Below are 19,897 nucleotides of genomic sequence, written 5' to 3'. Positions count from 1 at the left end.
TCCACCCAGACAGCTCCACAGCACGCAAAGTCCATTGCATGAGGTTGAACTCACCCCCTTGTGTCTGCTGTGATGTCCTTAAGCGCCCATCCAACTCCGGGTAGGCCACCGCCAGGATCCAGAACATCAGGGGGGTCATGGTGCGACGGGCACCCCTCCCACGTTGGGAGGCCATCCACAGCTGAGCCTCCTCCGTCTTCTTGCTGCAGCGGCGAATGTCCTCCCATCTCTTCCGGCAGTGGGTGCCCCGTCTATGGTGGTCCCCCAGGGTCCGGACCTCCTTGGCGATGGCACGCCAAATGTCCCTCTTCTGGTGGGCGCTGACCTACATGGCATGCACAAGGAAAGAGGAACAGTCATTACCTACTGCACCGTCGTTGTAATTGGCCCCCTCCCAACTCTATCCCTGTGGCCCATTCATCCCCATGCATGACTGTTCTATGTACTCTGCCCCCTTCCCTCATCCACCCAGCCCTCTCCACCCAGGCCTAGCCCATACAACATGCTCCCTGTGTGCTAACCTGTTGGTCTGGAGGACCGTAGAGTAGCGTATACTGGGGGAGGACCCCATCCACAAGTTTCTCCAACTCCTGTGCAGTGAAGGCAGGGGCCCTTTCCCCAGACGCAGCAGCCATCGTCGCTTCCAGACCGAGGTCACAGCAGCACTAGCAGTGTAGGTCCTCTCCTGTCGAAGGTCAGGTATCTAGTGATTGAACAGATAGAAAATGGTGGTGACGTCCGCGGCGGTGACGTCCGCGGCGGTGCGCATCATCACCGCCAGCGCACCTGTTCATTGGCTCCTGGGACCCATAGGGTCCAATGTTAACCAATGCAGCATTGCGCCGCACTCTACGACCGCCTACCGCGACGGTGTGCAACGCCAGCGCAGTTACCCCACAATTCCATTGTCCCATTTTAGAGGTCAGACAGCCGCCATTTCAGGGGCCCACATGGCTTCATTTACTACTGCGTCACACATACCGAGGCCTACACTCAAAACCTTTCCCGGATGGGTTAATTGTCTGGTGTAGTCTTGTGTATGACTGTGGGTACATACCTGGAGGAATGCTGACAGTTTTTTCGCTGTTGTCCTTCTTAGGCACCGTCAGTTGGGACATATTGGAAGATGGCGGAATCCGCCGGTGTACCGACCGCTGGTGGACCTGTTGACAATGGAAGAGCGACATGTCATCGTGACCTACCGGTTTGACCGTGCCACAATCCGGGAACTATGTACCCAGTTGGAGTCTGACCTGCTGTCACCAATCCGCCATCCGACTGGAATACCCCCTGACGTGCAGGTGCTGTCAGTGCTCCATTTCTTAGCAAGTGGGTCTTTTCAGACAACAGTGGCCATGGCATCAGGGATGTCCCAGCCTATGTTTTCCAACGTCTTGTCCAGAGTGTTGGCTGCCCTGCTGAAACACGTAAGTAGATACATCATTTTCCCTGAGGTGGCGGATTTGCCTACAATGAAAGGTGACTTCTATGCCCTCGGACATATCTCCAACGTCATAGGTGCCATTGATGGGACCCATGTAGCTCTGGTCCCCCCCGCAGGAATGAACAGGTGTACAGGAACCGGAAGAGTTATCATTCGATGAATGTCCACATGGTCTGTTTGGCAGACCAGTACATCTCGCAGGTAAATGCAATGTTCCCTGGCTCAGTGCATGACGCCTACATCCTGCGGAATAGCAGCATCCCTGATATGATGGGTCAACTCCAGAGGCACCGTGTATGGCTATTGGGGGACTCTGGTTACCCCAACCTGTCCTGGCTACTGACCCCAGTGAGGAATCCCAGGACCAGGGCAGAGGAACGCTACAATGAGGCCCCTGGGCGGACTAGGAGGGTAATCGAGCGGACCTTCGGCCTCCTGAAGGCCAGGTTCAGGTGCCTCCATATGACAGGTGGGTCCCTATTCTACTCACCGAAGAAGGTGTGCGACATCATCATCGCCTGCTCCATGCTCCATAACTTGGCATTGCGACGCCAGGTGCCTTTTCTGCAGGAGGATGATCCAGATGACGGTGTTGTTGCAGCGGGGGAGCCTGGGGAGCCTGTGGACAGTGATGAGGAGGAAGCTGATGAAGATGAAAACGACAACAGGGAGTCAGTCATACAGCAATATTTTCAATGAGACACAGGTGAGTACAATTTCATGTTTCACATTATATTACATTTCACACTATCCTGTACCTACATTTCACTCCCTATTTGTTAACTGAGTTGTCCCCTTCCATTTCAGTTTCACTAATGTGTTGACCTACGTGTCAACAGCTTGCACCCTTGAAAGGCTTGTGATGTGTGACATTGGTATGTTGACCTTCCAATGGCTAACCTTTTTTAACACTGTAATTGACAATACAAAGTTCAAAATCATTGACTGACTCCAATATTATTGAGGTTTCAAGGGTGTTTATTGAAGTGCATAAAAATGTAGGGGGGTTGTGAAATGGGGAGAGGTCATGGTGGAATAATGTCCATGGCAGAGTCCAGTCTATTAGTCTCACAGGTACATTGCACATCTGGCCATTGGAAGTGGAGCTGGGGCAGTTCCAATCTGGACAGGGTAACAAAGTGGGACAGTGGGGGGACAATCAAGGTAGTCTTATTTCCTGGAGGGGGTCTTGCCATCTTGCTCTGTCCTGTTCCTGGATCTCAGGGCCCGCTTGCGTGGTGGTTGTCCGTCTGCAGGGGGTGGGGTGCTGGTGTGGTGGTCCTGTGGCAGGGCGTCCTGTCCACTAGCGCCGGCGGAGGTGGTGGGCAGTTCGTCGTCCTGGCTAGTGTCAGGGGCCCCTTGGAGTGCCACAGTGTCCCTCAAAGTCTTGTGAATGTCCGTCAGCACCCCTACGATGGTGCCCAGGGCGGAGCCGATGGTCCTGAGCTCCTCCCTGAACCCCAAATACTGCTCCTCCTGCAGGCGCAGGGTCTCCTGCAACTTGTCCAGGACCGTTACCATCGTCTCCTGGGAGTGGTGGTATGCTCCCATGATGGAGGATAGGGCCTCGTGGAGAGTGGGTTCCCTTGGCCTGTCCTCCCTCTGTCGCACATCAGCCCTCCCAGTTCCCCTGTGTTCCTGTGCCTCCGTCCCCTGGACCGTGTGCCCACTACCACTGCCCCCAGGTCCCTGTTGTTGTTGGGGTGGTGGGTTAGCCTGGGTGCCCTGTAGTGGTGGACAAACCGCTGATTGACCTGTCCTGGGTAGGGAGGTATGGGTCCGCTGGGTGGGTGCTGTGCTGGTGTTCCCAGAGGGTGGCAGTTCAGTGTTGGGCTGTGGCTGGGCAAGGGGAACCGACTGTCCTGAGGCCCACGATGGTCCGGGCTGGTCATCAAGATCCAGTAGGGCAGAGCTGCTGTCGTCACTGTGGGCCTCTTCTGGGGGTGGAGTGGTGTTGTCTGGACCCTCTGGTGTGGTGACGGTCCTTCGGGTTCCTGCAGGGGTATGAGAACATGATTATTGCATGTGTGTGTTTCATGGTGTGCTATGGATGGGTGTGCGTGAACCCCAGTGCAGGCATTCCTGTGTGGGGGCTTGTGTGGTGATGGTTGGGGGGTGTTGTGGGTCTGTGCAGTGGGCATGCTTTAGTGATGGGTGTCCATGCTTAGTTGTGTCATGCAGGTCTTGGGGTTGGGATGGGTGGTTGGTGTTATGGGTAGATTAGTGAGGAGTTAGGGTGATAGGGGAGGGTGTGAGGGTGGGGGTGTGTGATAGCATGCAGGTAGGATGGGGGATATGATAGTGAAGATTAGACTTACCAGTGTCCGTTCCTCCGACGACTCCTCCGAGGCCCTCAGGATGCAAGATGGACAAGACTTGCTCCTCCCATGTTGTTAGTTGTGGGGGAGGAGGTGGGGGCCCGCCGCCAGTCCGCTGTACCGCGATGTGGTGCCTGGATACCGTGAACGCACCTTCCCCCGTAGGTCGTTCCACCTCTTCCTGATGTCCTCCCTATTTCTTGGGTGCTGTCCCACAGCGTTGACCCTGTCGACTATTCTTTGCCATAGCTCCATCTTCCTGGCTATGGATGTGTACAGTACCTGTGCGCCAAATAGCTGTGTCTCTACCCTGATGATTTCCTCCACCATGACCCTGAGCTCCTCCTCGGAGAAGCGGGGGTGTCTTTGGCGTGACATGGGGTGGTGTGTGTGATGTGTGAGGTGTTGTATGTGTTGATGAGTGTGGTGAGTGTAGTAGTATGTGGTGTTTTGTGCGTGGATGTTGTGTGGGTGATGGTGTAGTGTGCCTCTGTGTGATGGTGTTATCTATTCTGTGCTGTCTCTCTGGCCTTCGTCTCTAATTTGTGGTCGTAGGGGTTTGTGGGTGATGTGAGTGTGTGTTTTATATTGTATTGGATGTGTGGGAGTGGTGTTTGTATGTGTATCAGGTGTTTGTATTTCGAATTGTTCTATGTGGCGGTGTTTTGGAGAGGTGTGTGTATTTTGAGCGCAGCGGTGTATACCGCCAATAGAATACTGCGGTTGAAAGACCCCGCGTGGATTCGTGGGTCGTAATAGCATGGGCGTGTTTCTGTTGCCGTGGAGGTGGAGGATTTGTTTCCGCATATTTATCGCTGACCTTTGGTGTGGCGGACTTGTGTGGGTGTCTGACTTTCGGCGGATTCCGTGATGTGTGTCATAATAGCTGTGGCGGTCTCCCGCCGCCGCCGCGGTGTATTGGCGGTCTTCTGCACGGCGGTAAGCGGCTTTTACCGCCAATGTTGTAATGACCCCCATAGTGCTCATGCAGCTATGCCCTCACCTATGGTATAGTGCACCCTGCCTTAGGGCTGTAAGGCCTGCTAGAGGGGTGACTTACCTATGCCACAGGCAGTGGTTTGTGGGCGTGCTTCCCTGAGAGGGGTGCCATGTCGACTTTGTCTTTTTGTCCTCACCAGCAAACACCGGCTGCTAGGCAGTGTACATGTGCTTGGTGAGGGTCCCCTGGAGTGACATAATACATGCTGCAGCCCTTAGAAACATCCAAGGGCCACAAGGCCCTTGGTACCATGGGTACTTTGTACAAGGGACTTAACTGTGTGCCAGGGCTGTGCCAATTGTTGAAACAAAGGTACAGTTTTAGGGAAAGAACACTGGTGCTGGGGCCTGGTTAGCAGGCCTCAGCACACTTTCAATCAAAGCTGGCATCAACACCAGGCACAAAGTGGAGTGGGGGGTAACCATGCCAATAGTGGCACTTTTCTACACACGTTCATTGAGACTAACATTTATTCAATCGCACCCGGGGGAGGGAACGAGTGGTGACGATGTTTGCTTGGCATTTTTAACTTTGTTATTCTTCAAGTGCTACTCTTTGAACGGAGGAGGTGGGGGACCTTTGGTTGTCCTGCACGTCAACATAGGGAAACATTCTGGCAGGAGGAGGCCTATGTCTTTCACACCTCATTTGTCCGTTATCTCCTCTAAGTCCCTTCATCCTAGGAGGCAAAGAAGTAGGAAGGAGAATGAGGAAGAAATAACCAGAAAGTTTGTGCTAAACTCTAGAGTTGCTTTTCAGGTTGATAAGTCTAAAGCGTCCTTAAAGGAGGTACAGAGGCATAATCTTATCTTTCCATTCCCAAATACAGCAATGACCCCTAAAGCTGATAAAAACCAAACAAGTACATTTCTAAAGAGCTCTTGCCACTGGGACCAGTTTGTTTTCTGGTGAGCGGTGCGAAAAAAAGGCCCCCCACCAGCTCACCTGCGGGATGATTTTTGACTCTCAAAACCATCTTTCTCATTGCGATCACTTCAGTTAGTCGTGTGAGTGAGCTCCAGGGTTGCTCAGTGCAGCTGCCGCCCACCACCCTTTTCCCAGACAGTCTGAATTTGAATTTATTGAAGGTGCTTTTGGCAGATGATGCAAGCGCACAGCTGCCTTAGACACAAGTGTTTGTACAAAATTATTCAAATAAAATATATAACAGTGAAATATACATTAATATTTCTACTTTTTACAAAAAAAGGTCTTTAGCATTGAATGTGAGAGTTTTTATTTGTATTGTCAGGGTTTAGGTTCACGAGCATTTCGCTCAGATGTCCCAGTTTTTCCTCAAGCATAAGCGTGTTTGCTTTGTCCTGTGACCTGAGATGTCTCTTAAGAGGAAGAATATTTGTTCGTGAGGGTTTTTAAGCTCTGCTCTGTACGAGGTCTTTGCTATTGATCGTTTTGGACAAATTGCAGATCAACATTAAATGTTTCATGTCTTCTCTTGCTCCGCACAAGCATTTGTCTGAAGCCGCAGGATTTCTTCTGTTCATGAAGCCATTAAGCAGCAAGTATCCCCTGTTGCCAGCACAAAGCATCTCCTCAGTGTGACTTGATAGCTGGATGAGGTGTTGTTGGACAATCTGTGAAGAGCCATATTTGCCAGCAAGGCTCCTTAGATAGTGGTTTGAGGGCTTGGAACTTCTGGTTCATTTTTAAGGTAGAGAACAATGGGATTTATCTTCTTTTTATGTCAATCACTCATGGTTGGATGGTGCTGAGGGAAATATCAGGCTGAGGCCTTTGACTTCTTTTTCCCATTGTATTGGGGAGGGTGATTTAGTACGCATAAAAAAAAGATCTTTCTAAGCCCAGTCGACCAGATTATCGCCCAGGGCCCTAATTCTTTCAGCCCTTATCTTATAAGGGCCATCTGACAGCTGGCCTCAGTTGAAAGGTAGCCAATGTCTGATTCTAGCACAACCATTGGTAAAAGGAGCATTGAATTTCAAAATGTTCTCTCGTAACAACCTCCTCGGCCTGAGAGTTTATCCAGGTCCCATAGCTCAGCTCCTTAAGGTTTAGGTTCTTGCTTGAAAAACGTTATCAGTGTGGTCTGAAAAGTGATGGTCATGGTTGCACACCATCCTCAAGATGGCATTAGCAGCAGCTTCACAATTTTGAGTTGCAGTTTGAATATAGGTGTTCCATTTAAGTGTTCTGTTGATTGTTACCCCCAGATATTTGAAAGAATCAACTTCATCAGGTTTTGTGTCGTTTATCACAAATGAGTACCTTTTATGACTTTTTACCTTGAAGGGCATTGTTTTTGTTTTGGAAAGTTGTTTCCTTTGCAACATTGGGCCTGCAGACCTTTGGGTGTTTTTGAGATGAGGGTTGAGTCATCGACGTAAAGGAGACGTGGGATCTTGAAGCCATTTTTGTTATCGGCACGCTGTCAGTGGCTTTCCGAACTTCTTGATACAGGTCATTATTTACTGATATATATTTTTTTGTTGATGTCCCATTTTTGATTTAGTCTCACCTGGGAGTTGCTTTAGGGATAAAGCAGTTGAATTAGGGACAAAAGGCCACAATTAATGGCCAAAAATAACAGTGTTTCCCAGATGCGGTGTCTTGGAACCAGGTCAAATGCTGATGTGAACTCTAAAAATGGCACACACAGGGGCATTTTATAGCTGTATTAAATGTATGAATTATGTGCAAAAATGCAAACATCTGGTTGATTATTGATAGTCCTTCTCTAAAACCTCGTTGATGGATGAGAGGATACTTTTTTTCATGACCACATCTTCAAGGCCCTTAAGAATCAGTTTTGAGAAAATTGTACAGGTAATGTGTAGTCACACAGATTGGTCTGTATCAGCAAACTGGTGTTGAGGACCCAGGCAGCTTTCTTGAAGAAGGATGTGACTCTTTTTTTCACATTGGACAAATGTTCACTCTTCCAGCATTCTTTTCCCTGCCTCACCCCTCGAAAGAGGAGGAGAAGCTCCATCGACTGGATGCTAAAAGAGTCTTAAGCTTTTACATTGATTGTACCAGAGACCAGCTTGTATGACCAGCTTTTTGTGGGGTACTCTGGGGCAGGGAAACTTAAGGCAGTGTAGAAAAGGACTTTGTCGAGTTGGCTAGTCCTCTGCATCAAAATCTGCTATGCATTGCCCAAGACAACGCCTCCAAAAGGGTTTAGGGCTCATTCCACCAGAACCAAGGCTGTTACCACCGCTTTGGCACATGGAGTGCCTATTCGTGACACCTGCCAGGCTGCAACATGGCCTCAGTGTGCACATTCATGAAGCATTACTGCCTTAATGACCAGGTCCAACTGGAATGGCAATATGTTCATTAGGCCCTGCAGGACTTTTCAGTCTGAGGCTACTACAATTACTTACTTGTGGTACTGCTCTATCTAGTGGATACTCTATCTAACCACATATTCGTCACAGCCCTCCCACTTTCCCCGTCTGTGGAGTGGTCTCTTTTTACCACCAAAAAATCTGAAATAAGAGAGCTACACACTGGTACCGACATGACATATGTATTGTGTTCCATGGCCAAGGGTGGGCAGAATCTATATGTGGCTCTGCTCTGTCACTTCCGGGGCAGAGTGATGTCCATGTGGAGCCACACGAAGCCACACAAAGCCACATAGCGGGGCACAGGAGCACTGCTGCAGTAACATCTAGATCCGGTCTTGCACCAGGGGAATATTCTAAAGGTGAGAAATCTACTGTCAGATATTATTGAGAGGGGTTGTATATTGTTTTACAAACTGTATTTTTCTTCATATTTGAAATTTCATAACTGTATGCATGATGCTTGGCAGTTTATGTACAGTTGAATAGGCCTGAGTTGGTTAAGGTCTAAAGCCGATGGTGAAGGCTGTAGATCTTTCTGGTTCATTGAGAAAAGTCATGATGTAGTAAAGTCCATTAGGGCCCGCACTGAGTCTCCATTTTAGATTGCACATTTTAGCTTCACATCTTTTTCAATGGTGTCTTTTTACATGTTTTTACATTAACGCCATAAGGGAAGGTGCAGCTTATTCCTAATAATCGAAGCTGCCATGTAGTCTGTACACTGCATCCAGAGCTAAGCACATAGAATGCGATGCCCTTGCATTATGATTGTCGGTTCCAGGACTCCAGACACACCATTGCATCAATTCTGCACCTTTGATACAGTGTGATATGAATAGTGAGTTTATTATATAAACAGCCTCTGCGCTAAATTCGGCAGAGGAGCACTTCTGCTGGGATTATCCTGGAACGTGGTGCACTGTGACTGAGATGCAGCCCTGCTGACTCTCCTGCAAAGGACGATGACCTGCACTACAGAAGAGTGGCTTCCTGGCACATCATACCCAGGTATTGGGGGTTAGGCTGTCCATGTGGATCGGGCAGAGGGTACTCTCACTATGCTCTCAATAGTGTAGGTACTGTAAGATAGTAGGGTCATAACATAGTAATGTTACCATGGTTGAATTGTTTATCTTTTTCACCATTCTTATAATGTGGGAGGGAGTGGGGTGTCTCGGAGTACCATAATACGCTCCCCAAGCACATCCCCAGCCCCCAGGCCAAAGTTTAATGTAGCAGATGAGTTCAAAGTGGGTAGGGTTCGCTCCTGAAACTTTTACCACATTAGTTACGGCATGCCCAGGAAACATTCCTACCGACTGGCTAATTCCAGGCACAAATGTGGCATCTCCAGGCACCCAGTTCAGAACACTTCCTGGACCTTTTGAAGATCTGAAGAGGACTGAACCTGCAGTCTGTGACCTGACAGGAACCCTGAAGGGCTTGATGTGTGCCCTCTTGTACCCAGGAAAACGAAGTAATCTCCAAGTCAGCTGGTGGACCTCCTGTGTAAACCGCAGGGACATAACAAGCTGCAAGAGGCCTTTTCTTGGAAGTACCTAGCTGAGCAGGGGCAGTTGGACCTGGACAGGACCCTACTGTTGGCTTCTGCCTGCCTCTAAGTCTTAGTCTCTAAGTGTCTCCCCTGAGATCCTGGGGGGGCTTTAAAAATGTACTCATGTGGTGGATTGGGACTTAAAGTATGAAGGCCCATATTTATACTTTTTGCCGCAAAACTTCGCAAACACAGTTTTGCGGCAAAAAGTATAGTGCTGGCTTGCGTCATTCCAAAGTGCCAGCTGGGTGTCAAATTTATGGAATCCTGCAAGCCTGCGCACAGGGTGGGCTAATGTCAGAAAAAATGACATTAGCCAGGTGGGGGTGGCGGTACAGGGGAAGGGGGTTTTGCCTAAAATAATTACGCTAGCCTGGTTAGAGGCAAAAAAATGCCTCTAACCACCCTAGCGTCATTTCCTGATGCAAAACCAGGAGTCATGCCCACCACCCCAATGGCCAGCACAGGGGACCATGGTGCCCTGGACATGGCCATTGCACCCAGTGCCATGCAGGGGGGGCCATTTCAGGGCCCCCAATGGCACTTCATTTTTTAAAAAATACTTACCTACTACCTACTTACCAAGGATGGTGTCCCCATCCTCTCGCGCCACTTTGATGTGGGTGGGGGTATTCCTGGGGCTTGGGGTGGGCACCTGTGGGCCCATTCCATGGTGTTTCACTTTGGAAATGGGTCCACAGGTCCCCTAACGCCTTGTCTGACCCAGGCGTTAAATAATGGCCAAAGCAAGCTTTGCACTATTATTGAGCCCCTCCTGTGTGTCATTTAAGCACGGGGTATAAATATGGGGCTATTGGGTTATCTCATTGATGCAAGGTAGATGCACACATCCCAAAAATGGTGCTAACTCCCATATTTTGACGCTAGACATGTCTAGCGTCAAAATATAAATATGGAGTTAAGTTTGTGCCGAATTTGCATTAAAAAAATGACGCAAATTTGGCTCAAACATAGTATAAATATGCCCCCAAGTGCCTACTTTATATGTTGGTGGAGAAGGAACTCCATAGCAACTGCCACAGTGTTCCCTCCCTGCCAACATAGTTATCCACCCACCCAATTTAAATGTGGGCAGACCATAGGTTTAACCACGGCGGAGACTATTCCACCTCCATCGTAATTAAATCCCTCAGATGGCCCTATGGAGTAAAGGCACTTGGAGGCAGACCTGTAATTCTGCCCACCTGATTTAGATGAGTGGAATTTTCGGTCAGTTTTCACTGTCCATCACTGCCCAGAAAACCCTGGTGGTAAGTGGCAGTGAAATCATCTAAATGATGCCCCCGCCATGAGAGAGAACTCCATGGAAAGGGGAGGATTTCCTTTTTTATTTCCAAAAACAAAATCCTGCTTTGGGATTTTCTTTAAAAAAGAAAACAGAAAACAGTAAAACAATGTGGTGCAAGACTCTGTTATGTCGTAGGAGCTATAAACCAAACTGCAAAACTGCTGTGATAGCGGTTCCTGTCAATGCTTTAGAAAGTACCTTCACCTTGGCGGCCATTTCTAAATTAGGCAGGCGGCATCTCAGTCAGGGACTAATTTGGCCCTAAGTCAGAAGATAAAATCTGCGACCAGTATGACCGTTATTGGTGTACCCAACCCATTCTCCATCACGGTCAGCCTTAAATTGTGTCAAGTTCCCGGTCTACTGCAACCATCAATTGTTGATGACTCTTTGTGCTTTTTGGCACTATTTCTACTTAAAAATTAAAAAATCTATATCTCTGATTTGCCTGATTGTATTTTTTGTCATGTTGGCGTTATTTTGTTTTTTAAATTTTACTCAATTTTTCTAATTTGGTTTGAGATTTTTATTGCTTTGCATTTTGACTTTGTTACTGTTTTGGTACTGCTTAAATATTTTACACATTGCTCTAAGTTAAACCTGTCTGCTCTGTGCCATAGCTACCAGGGCCTGCTCTCAGTTTCATTTAGCAACCTTAAGGGTTCACCCTGACAAGCTATGTGATTATTCCTTGAAGATTATTATTTGCCCACCCCAAGTAATCCAATTTCTTACACACACCGTTGTATTGGTCTGCTTGTCCGTCAATGCAAAGCAGAGAATATTTTAGGCAGTTCAGAAGCCTACAATTAAAACATTATGGTCAACTTTTAAAGAATTAATCTTTTTTTTAAAACATCATAAAGTAATAAGTAAAATTATCTCCATGCACTGGAAGAAAGCTCTGCCTGTGTTAGAGGACACACACTCTCCCACTGCTCCTCTATGAGTGGGCCTCATCAAGGCGATGCCATCGACAAAGTATAGTGTCCAAGGCAAATATTTCTGATGCATTAAAAACTATAACGTTAATAAAATGACATGAGGTTTGTGACATTGTTACGTTTTGATTAGAACTATGTGGTCTGTCTCTCTGGAGGAGGGTGGAGGCTACTTTGTGGACTGTCTCTAACAGGAGTGGGGGAGAATTCCCCCTGGAGGGGGTGAAACTTTCTCTGTGGTTTATCTGTATGGAGAAGGGGGAACCTTCTATGTGTTCTGTCTCTGTGGAGGAGGGTGTAGCCTTCTCATTGGTCTGTCTCTATGGAGGAGGGTGTAGCCTACTTTGTGGTCTGTCTCTGTGGAGGAGGGTGTAGCCTGCTCTGCGGTCTGTCTCTGTGGAGGAGGCTGGAGCCTTCTCATTGGTCTGTCTCTGTGGAGGAGGGTGTAGCCTTCTCATTGGTCTGTCTCTGTGGAGGAGGGTGTAGCCTGCTCTGCGGTCTGTCTCTGTGGAGGAGGCTGGAGCCTTCTCATTGGTCTGTCTCTGTGGAGGAGGCTGGAGCCTGCTTTGTGGTCTGTCTCTGTGGAGGAGGGTGTAGCCTGCTCTGCGGTCTGTCTCTGTGGAGGAGGCTGGAGCCTTCTCTGTGATCTTTCACTGTGGAGAAGAGGGAGGCTTCTCTGTGGTCTGTCTCTGTGGAGGAGGAGGCTTCTCTGTGGTCTGTCTCTATTGAGGTGCAATGGGCCTTCTCTGTGGTTGGATCTTTTGTCTCACTAGCATCATGGTTACACTTCCGAAATGGTCTGTCTCTACTACTTGATTTGGGCCTTTTCATTCACCTGTCTTTCTGTGCTGATGCAGGACATTTTATCTGGTCCATCTTTCCACACAGCGGCCTTCTTTATTGCCCATCTCTCTTTAATGGAACCTTTACAGTTGTCAGTTGTCAGTATTCCTTATTTCATCTTCATTGCGCTTCATTGACAGTTTTTTATTGTCCACCTCATCAAGTTGGGATATTTCCTCTTATTAGTCTCTTCAGGGTGACACCTTCTCCCTTGTCTGTCACTTCATGGTCAGATGTTATGTCTTGTATCCCCCTGTGTCTTCCTGTTGGGGCCTACCACTGTCTTCTCACACAGCACCTAGAAGGTGGGCCCTTAAACCAGTTTGGGTCTCATGCCTGGCACATGCTCACCTGATGCCCTTCTTTTAGACTGTCTGTATTGCACTAAGTGCTGCCCAGTCTGAGCTGATAAATATTTAATGTATCTTTTTAGTGCCAAGAGCTAATGCTGGCTAGAATCAATACAGGAGCCTCTTATCAGATCCATGCGCCTTAGACATATAAATGCGAGATGAGGAAGGGAAGGAGATGTAGTTGTGGGCCTACGGGTGAGTCCCATAGAGTGAACCACAACAACCAGCAATATCGACGAACCCCTTGTGAACTGCGACTGAGGGACTTGTAAAGTCTGCGTCATTGGACTGGCATCAGTTGATGGGAAGTATGTGTGCTTCTTGCTCCTGTTTCTTCTTATGCCCCTGTATTGTTCCACTCCAACTGGATAACCAAGTTACTCAGCCTGTACACTTGACTCTCCAGTGGTAGTGTGGTTGAGGAATCAAGGGTTACTCCAGGAGGTTATAGCAGGCTTAGGAGCTCAGGTACCACATGAGGCCAACTGCTCTAAGTCCTCACAGGGGGTTTCTTGATGGAAAGGGCTAGCATCCAGAGGGTGGCAAACTTCAGGGGCTTGTATTTTGAAAACAACTATTATTGACCAAGACGTCTATTGGCAGTGGTCTTCACAGGACCAGGGAACCCACAGGACACACAGCCTCATTGTTGGAAACTGGTGTACCTCTAAAAAAGTTAATGCTAAAGACATGATTCAAAAACCTAGAAGGCTGGCACTATACTCTAAGCACCCTGGGTTAAAAAGGATAAAAACTTGTTGTCACTGGGAGCAGCTGATACACGCACTCTCTGTGAGCAGCGATCTTACAAGGCAGGTAGAGGGAAGCAAATGCAAAAACAACAAGTTGATGGATGGAATGTTTGAATTAATCTCAGCCAGTGGCAATCGCTCAAGGTCACAACCCAATCCATTGTTTTTTTGCCCACCATGCCACCTAAGTTTTGACCCAGCCATATGCAAATCAGTCATGACCCTGCTCCTCATGTTAACAGTCCAGCCCGAGCTTCTAGACCAGGTCCTTCCTGAACCAGAACACAAGCAACCTAGGACCAGTTTCATCTTAGGTCGAGGGACAATGCAGGTCCACCACAAGCAAGGTAATGCAATGCTTTTCTTCATACTGTTGTTGATTCTGGCCACCTGATCTGCAAAGTAACAGATGACGTACATGCAGGTGTCCATCAACTATGCTTTGCTTTTTATCTTCCTCATTGGATGCCTGGTCCTTTCCTTGCACAGCCCAGCCCATCTTCTTCTTGTTTCTGAAGATAATGCAGTAGTACGCCCTCTCAGGGTAACAGGCCTAGCAATGAGTTGATGGACAAAGCAAACAGAGGCCTCTGTTCCTGGAACTTTTCTGGCTGTGCTGGTGCACCGTCTCCTACACGTCCAGCCAAGGTACAATCCTTGGCTGAATAGAGACAGTTTTATCCTGGTTTTTGGACACTTGCGGGAACCCAGGAGCCAGCTGAAGGGCCACTATGCCAGAAAGGCCACTGCAGAACCGGCCACTCTCCAATGATGCAGAAACTGCAGAGCTGACCATACCAGAGAGGCCACTGTGCACCTTCAGGTCTCTGATGAAGCAGAAGCCACAGGCTGACCATGCCAGAGAAGCCACTGTGCACCAGCATGTCTCTGATGAAGCAGAAAATGCAGGCTGGCCATGCCAGAGGCCACTCCAGGAAGTCTAGGGGGAAAAATCAGCCGCAGGCTGGACATACCAGAGAGGCCACTGCACAACTGCAGGTCTCTGAAGAGACAACAGCAGCAGGCTGACCATTCCAGTGAGGCCACTGCACATCTGCAGGTCTCTGATGAACCAGAAGCTGCAGACTGACCATGTCAGAGAAGCCACTGCACACCTGCAGGTCTCTGATGAGAGAACAGCTGCAGGCAGACCATGCCAGATAGGCATCTGCAGACCTGCAGGTCTGATGAAGCAGAAGCCTCTCGCTGGACATACCAGAGAGGCCACTGTGCACCTGAAGGTCTCTGATGAAGCAGAGGCTTCAGACCGACTATGCCAGAGAGGCCACTGCATACCAGCAGGTCTCTGATGAAGCAGAGACCTGAGGCTGACCATGCCAGAGAGGCCACTGCACAGCTGCAGGTCTCTGATGAAGGAGAGGCCTCAGACTGGCCATGCCAGTGAGGCACCTGCACACTTGCAGGTCTCTGATGAAGCAGAAGCCACAGGCTGACCATGTCAGCGAGACCACTGTACACCTGCAGATCTCTGATGAAGCAGACGCCGCAGGCTGACAATGTCAGAGAGGCGACTGCACACCTGCAGGGCTCTGATGAAGCAGAAGCTGCAGGCTGACCATATCAGAGAGGCCACTGCGCACCTGCAGGTCTCCGATGAAATAGAAGCCGCAGGATAACCATATCAGAGAGGCCACTGCACACCAGAAGATCTCTGATGAAGCAGATGCTTCAGGCTGACCATGGCAGTGAGGCAAACGCCGGTCTCTGATGAGACAACAGCTGCAGGCTGACCATGTCAGAGAGGCTTTGGCACATCTGCAGGTCTCTGATGAAGCAGAAACTGCAGGCTGACCATGTCAGAGAGGCCACTGCACGCCAGCACATCTCTGATGAAGCAGAACCAGCAGGTTGACTACCCCAGTAAGGCCACTGAACACCTGCAGATCTCTGATGAAGCAGAGGCTGACCATGCTAGAGAGGCACCTGCACACCTGCAGGTCTCTGATGAAGCAGAAGCTGCAGACTGACCATGCCAGAGAGGCCACTGCACACCTTCAGGTCTCTGATGAAGCAGAAGCTGCAGAGTTGGCCATGTCAGAGAGGCCACTGCACACCTGCAGGTCTCTGATGAAGCAGAAGCCGCAGGCCAACCATGCCAGAGAGGCCACTGCACACCTGAAGGTCTCTGATGAAGCAGATGCCACAGTCTGACCATGCCAGAGACACCACTGCACACCTTCAGGTCTCTGATGAAGCAGAAGCCGCAGACTGACCATGTCAGAGAAGCCACTGCACACCTGCAGGTCTCTGATGAGAGAACAGCTGCAGGCAGACCATGCAAGACAGGCATCTGCAGACCTGCAGGTCTAATGAAGCAGAAGCCTCTGGATGGACATACCAGAGAGGCCACTGTGCACCTGAAGGTCTCTGATGAAGCAGAGGCTTCAGACCGACTATGCAAGAGAGGTCACTGCATACCAGCAGGTCTCTGATGAAGCAGAGACCTGAGGCTGACCATGCCAGAGTGGCCACTGCATACCAGCATGTCTCTGATGAAGCAGAGGCCTGAGGCTGACTATGCCAGAGAGGTCACTGCACAGCTGCAGGTCTCTGATGAAGGAGAGGCCTCAGACTGACCATGCCAGTGAGGCACCTGCACACTTGCAGGTCTCTGATGAAGCAGAAGCCACAGGCTGACCATGTCAGTGAGACCACTGTACACCTGCAGGTCTCTGATGAAGCAGAAGCCGCAGGCTGACAATGTTAGAGAGGCGACTGCACACCTGCAGGGCTCTGGTGAAGCAGAAGCCGCAGGCTGACCATGTCAGAGAGGCCACTGCGCACCTGCAGGTCTCTGATTAAATAGAAGCCACAGGATAACCATATCAGAGAGGCCACGGCACACCAGAAGATCTCTGATGAAGCAGATGCTTCAGGCTGACCATGGCAGTGAGGCAAACGCCGGTCTCTGATGAGACAACAACTGCAGGCTGACCATGCCAGAGGGGCCCCTGCACACCTGAAGGTCTCTGATGAAGACGCCACAGGCTGACCATGCCAGAGAGGTCACTGCACACCTACAGATCTCTGCTGCAGGCTTACCATGCCGGAGAGGCCCATGCCAGAGAGGCCCCTGCACACTTGAAGGACTCTGATGAAGACGCCACAGGCTGACCATGCCAGAGAGGTCACTGCACATCTGCAGATCTCTGCTGCAGGCTGACCATGCCAAAGAGGCCCCTGCACACCTGAAGGACTCTAATGAAGCAAAAACCACAGGCTGACCATGCCAACAAGAGGCCACTGCACACCTTCAGGTCTGTGATGAGGGAGAAGCCTGAGAATGACCGTGACAGAAAGGCTGCCTGCAGGTCTCTGATGAAGCAGAAGCCTCAGTCTAACCCCACCAAAGAGGCCACTGCACACCTGCAGGTCTCTGATGAAGCAGAAGCTGCCGGCTGACCATGTCAGAGAAGCATCTGCACACCTGCAGGCCTCTGATGAAGCAGAATCTTCACGCTGACCATGCCAGAGAGGCCACTGCACACCTGCAGGTGTCTGATGAAGCAGATGCCACAGGGCTAACAATGGCAGAGAGGCCACTGCACATCTGCAGGTCTCTGATGGAGCATAAGCCGCAGGCCGACCATGTCAGAGAGGCCATTACAGAACTGCAGGTCTCTGGTGAAGCGAAAGCCATGGCTGACCATGTCAGAGAGGCCACCGTACACCAGCAGGTCTCATGAAGCAGAAGCTCCAGGCTGGGGATACCAGAGAGACTATTGCACACCTGAAGGTGTCTAATGATGCAACAGCTGTAGGCCGACCATACCAGAGAGTCCAAGGCACACCTGCAGGTTCATGAAGCAGAGGCTTCAGGCTGACCGTGCCAGAGAGGCCACTGCACACCTTCAGGTCTCTGATGAAGCAGAAGCTGCAGGCTGACCATGTCAAAGCGGACACTGCACACCTGCAGGTCTCTGATGAAGCAGAAGCTGCAGGCTGACCATGCCAGAGAGGCCACTGCACACCTGCAGGTATCTGATGAAGCAGAGGCCACAGGCTGACCATGTCAAAGCGGACACTGCACACCTGCAGGTCTCTGATGAAGCAGAGGCCACAGGCTGACCATGTCAAAGCGGACACTGCACACCTGCAGGTCTCTGATGAAGCAGAAGCTGCAGGCCGACCATGTCAGAGGCCACTGCACACCTGAAGGTTCATGAAGCAGAGGCTGCAGGCCGACCATATCAGAGAGGCCACTGCACACCTTCAGGTCTCTGATGAAGCATATGCCACAGGGCTGACCATGGAAGAGAGGCCATTGCATATCTATAGGTCTCTGATGAAAAAGAAGCCATGGGCCGACCATGTCAGAGAGGCCACTGCACACAATTAGGTCACTGATGAAGCGGAGGCCTCAGGCTGGACATACCAGAGAGACCACTGCACACCTTCAGGTATCTGATGAAGCAGAGGCCTCAGGCTGACCATGCCAGAGAGGCCACTGCACACCTGCAGGTCTCTGATGAAGAAGAAGCTGCATAGCTGACCAGGTCAGAGAGGCCACTGCACATCTGCAGGTCTCTGATGCAAGCAGAAGCCGCAGGCTGGCCTGTCAGAGAGGCCAGCGTACACCAGCAGGTCTCTGATGAAGCAGAAGCCACAGGCTGGAAATACCAGGGAGGCCACTGCACACCAGCAGGTCTCTGATGAAGCAGAAGCCACAGGCTGGAAATACCAGGGAGGCCACTGCACACCAGCAGGTCTCTGATGCAAGCAGAAGCCGCAGGCTGACCATGTCAGAGAGGCCACTGCACACCAGCAGGTCTCTGATGAAGCAGAGGCCTCGGGCTGACCATGGCAAAGAGGCCACTACAGACCTGCAGGCCTCTGATGAGACAGCAGCTGCAGGCTGACCATGCCAGAAAGGCCACAGCACATCTGCATGTCTCTGCTGAAGTGAAAGCCATGGCTGACCATGTCAGAGAGGCCACCGTACACCTGCAGGTGTCTGATGAAGCAGAAGCTTCAGGCTGACCACATCAGAGAGGCCACTGCACACCTGCAGGTCTCTGATGAAGCAGAAGCTGCAGGCTGACCATTTAAGAGAGGCCACCGTACACCAGCAGGTGTCTGACGAAGCAGAAGCTGCAGGCTGGGGATACCAGAGAGACCATTGCACTCCTGAAGGACTCTAATGAGACAACAGCTGCAGGCCGACCATGACAGAGAGGCCAATGCACACCTTCAGGTCTCTGATGAAGCAGAGGCCTCAGGCTGACCATGCCAGAGAGGCCACTGCACACCTGCAGGTCTCTGATGAAGCAGAAGCCACAGGCTGACCATGTCAAAGCGGACACTGCACACCTGCAGGTCTCTGATGAAGCAGAAGCTTTGGGCTGGATAAACCAGGGAGGCCACTGCCACCTGAAGGTCTCTCATGAAGGGGCATCTGCTGCTTGCAGGGACGCTGCCCCTTTCCTCATCTGTTGGGGGCCCTGGTGTGATTTTTACCTCTGATGGTGGGGTCAGGTAAGAGCTTGAGGTATTGCACTCTGATCCACCCCTGAGAGCACTCTCCTGATGCCCCCTCCCTCCACAGGGCCATTAGCGGGCAGGGCAGAGCTGGCAGTAATGGCCTGTTCTTCCCGGATGGTTATCGGCGCTTTTAGCTTTAACTCTGGCCTTCTGCCAGCACCATACAGTGTCTGCTGGTGTGGGGGGGGGGGGGGGGGGGGAGGAGATGTAGATAAGCAAACATTGTAAGTGGATTAAGACAGGAGGTGACTGTGTATCAGGGAATGTTTGAGAACTGTAGAGGGGCAAGGGGCAGTGTGCAAGGAGACAAGACAGTGTGCAAGGGGACAAGGGCAGTGTGCAAGGACAGTGTGCAAGGAGACAAGGGCAGTGTGCAAGGAGACAAGGGCAGTGTGCAAGGACAGTGTGCATGGAGACAAGGGAAGTGTGCAAGGAGACAAGGGCAGTGTGCAAGGAGACAAGGGCAGTGTGCAAGGAGACAAGTGCAAGGAGACAAGGACAGTGTGCATGGAGACAAGGACAGTGTGCAAGGGGACAAGGGCAGT

At 50.4% G+C, this 19,897-nt stretch overlaps 1 protein-coding gene across 4 annotated transcripts in view; it reads left to right on the top strand.

The window, feature by feature from the left end:
* DLG3 (discs large MAGUK scaffold protein 3) overlaps nt 1-19,897 on the top strand; it is a 1,213,683-nt gene that overhangs the window by 364,866 nt on the left and 828,920 nt on the right. The gene's annotated exons all lie outside the window — the stretch shown is intronic.

Source organism: Pleurodeles waltl, chromosome 2_1 (assembly GCF_031143425.1).
Source record: "Pleurodeles waltl isolate 20211129_DDA chromosome 2_1, aPleWal1.hap1.20221129, whole genome shotgun sequence".
NCBI classification, from domain to species: domain Eukaryota; kingdom Metazoa; phylum Chordata; class Amphibia; order Caudata; family Salamandridae; genus Pleurodeles; species Pleurodeles waltl.
The sequence above is the reverse complement of the archived record's forward strand: the minus strand, read 5'-3'. Positions and strand labels throughout refer to the sequence as shown.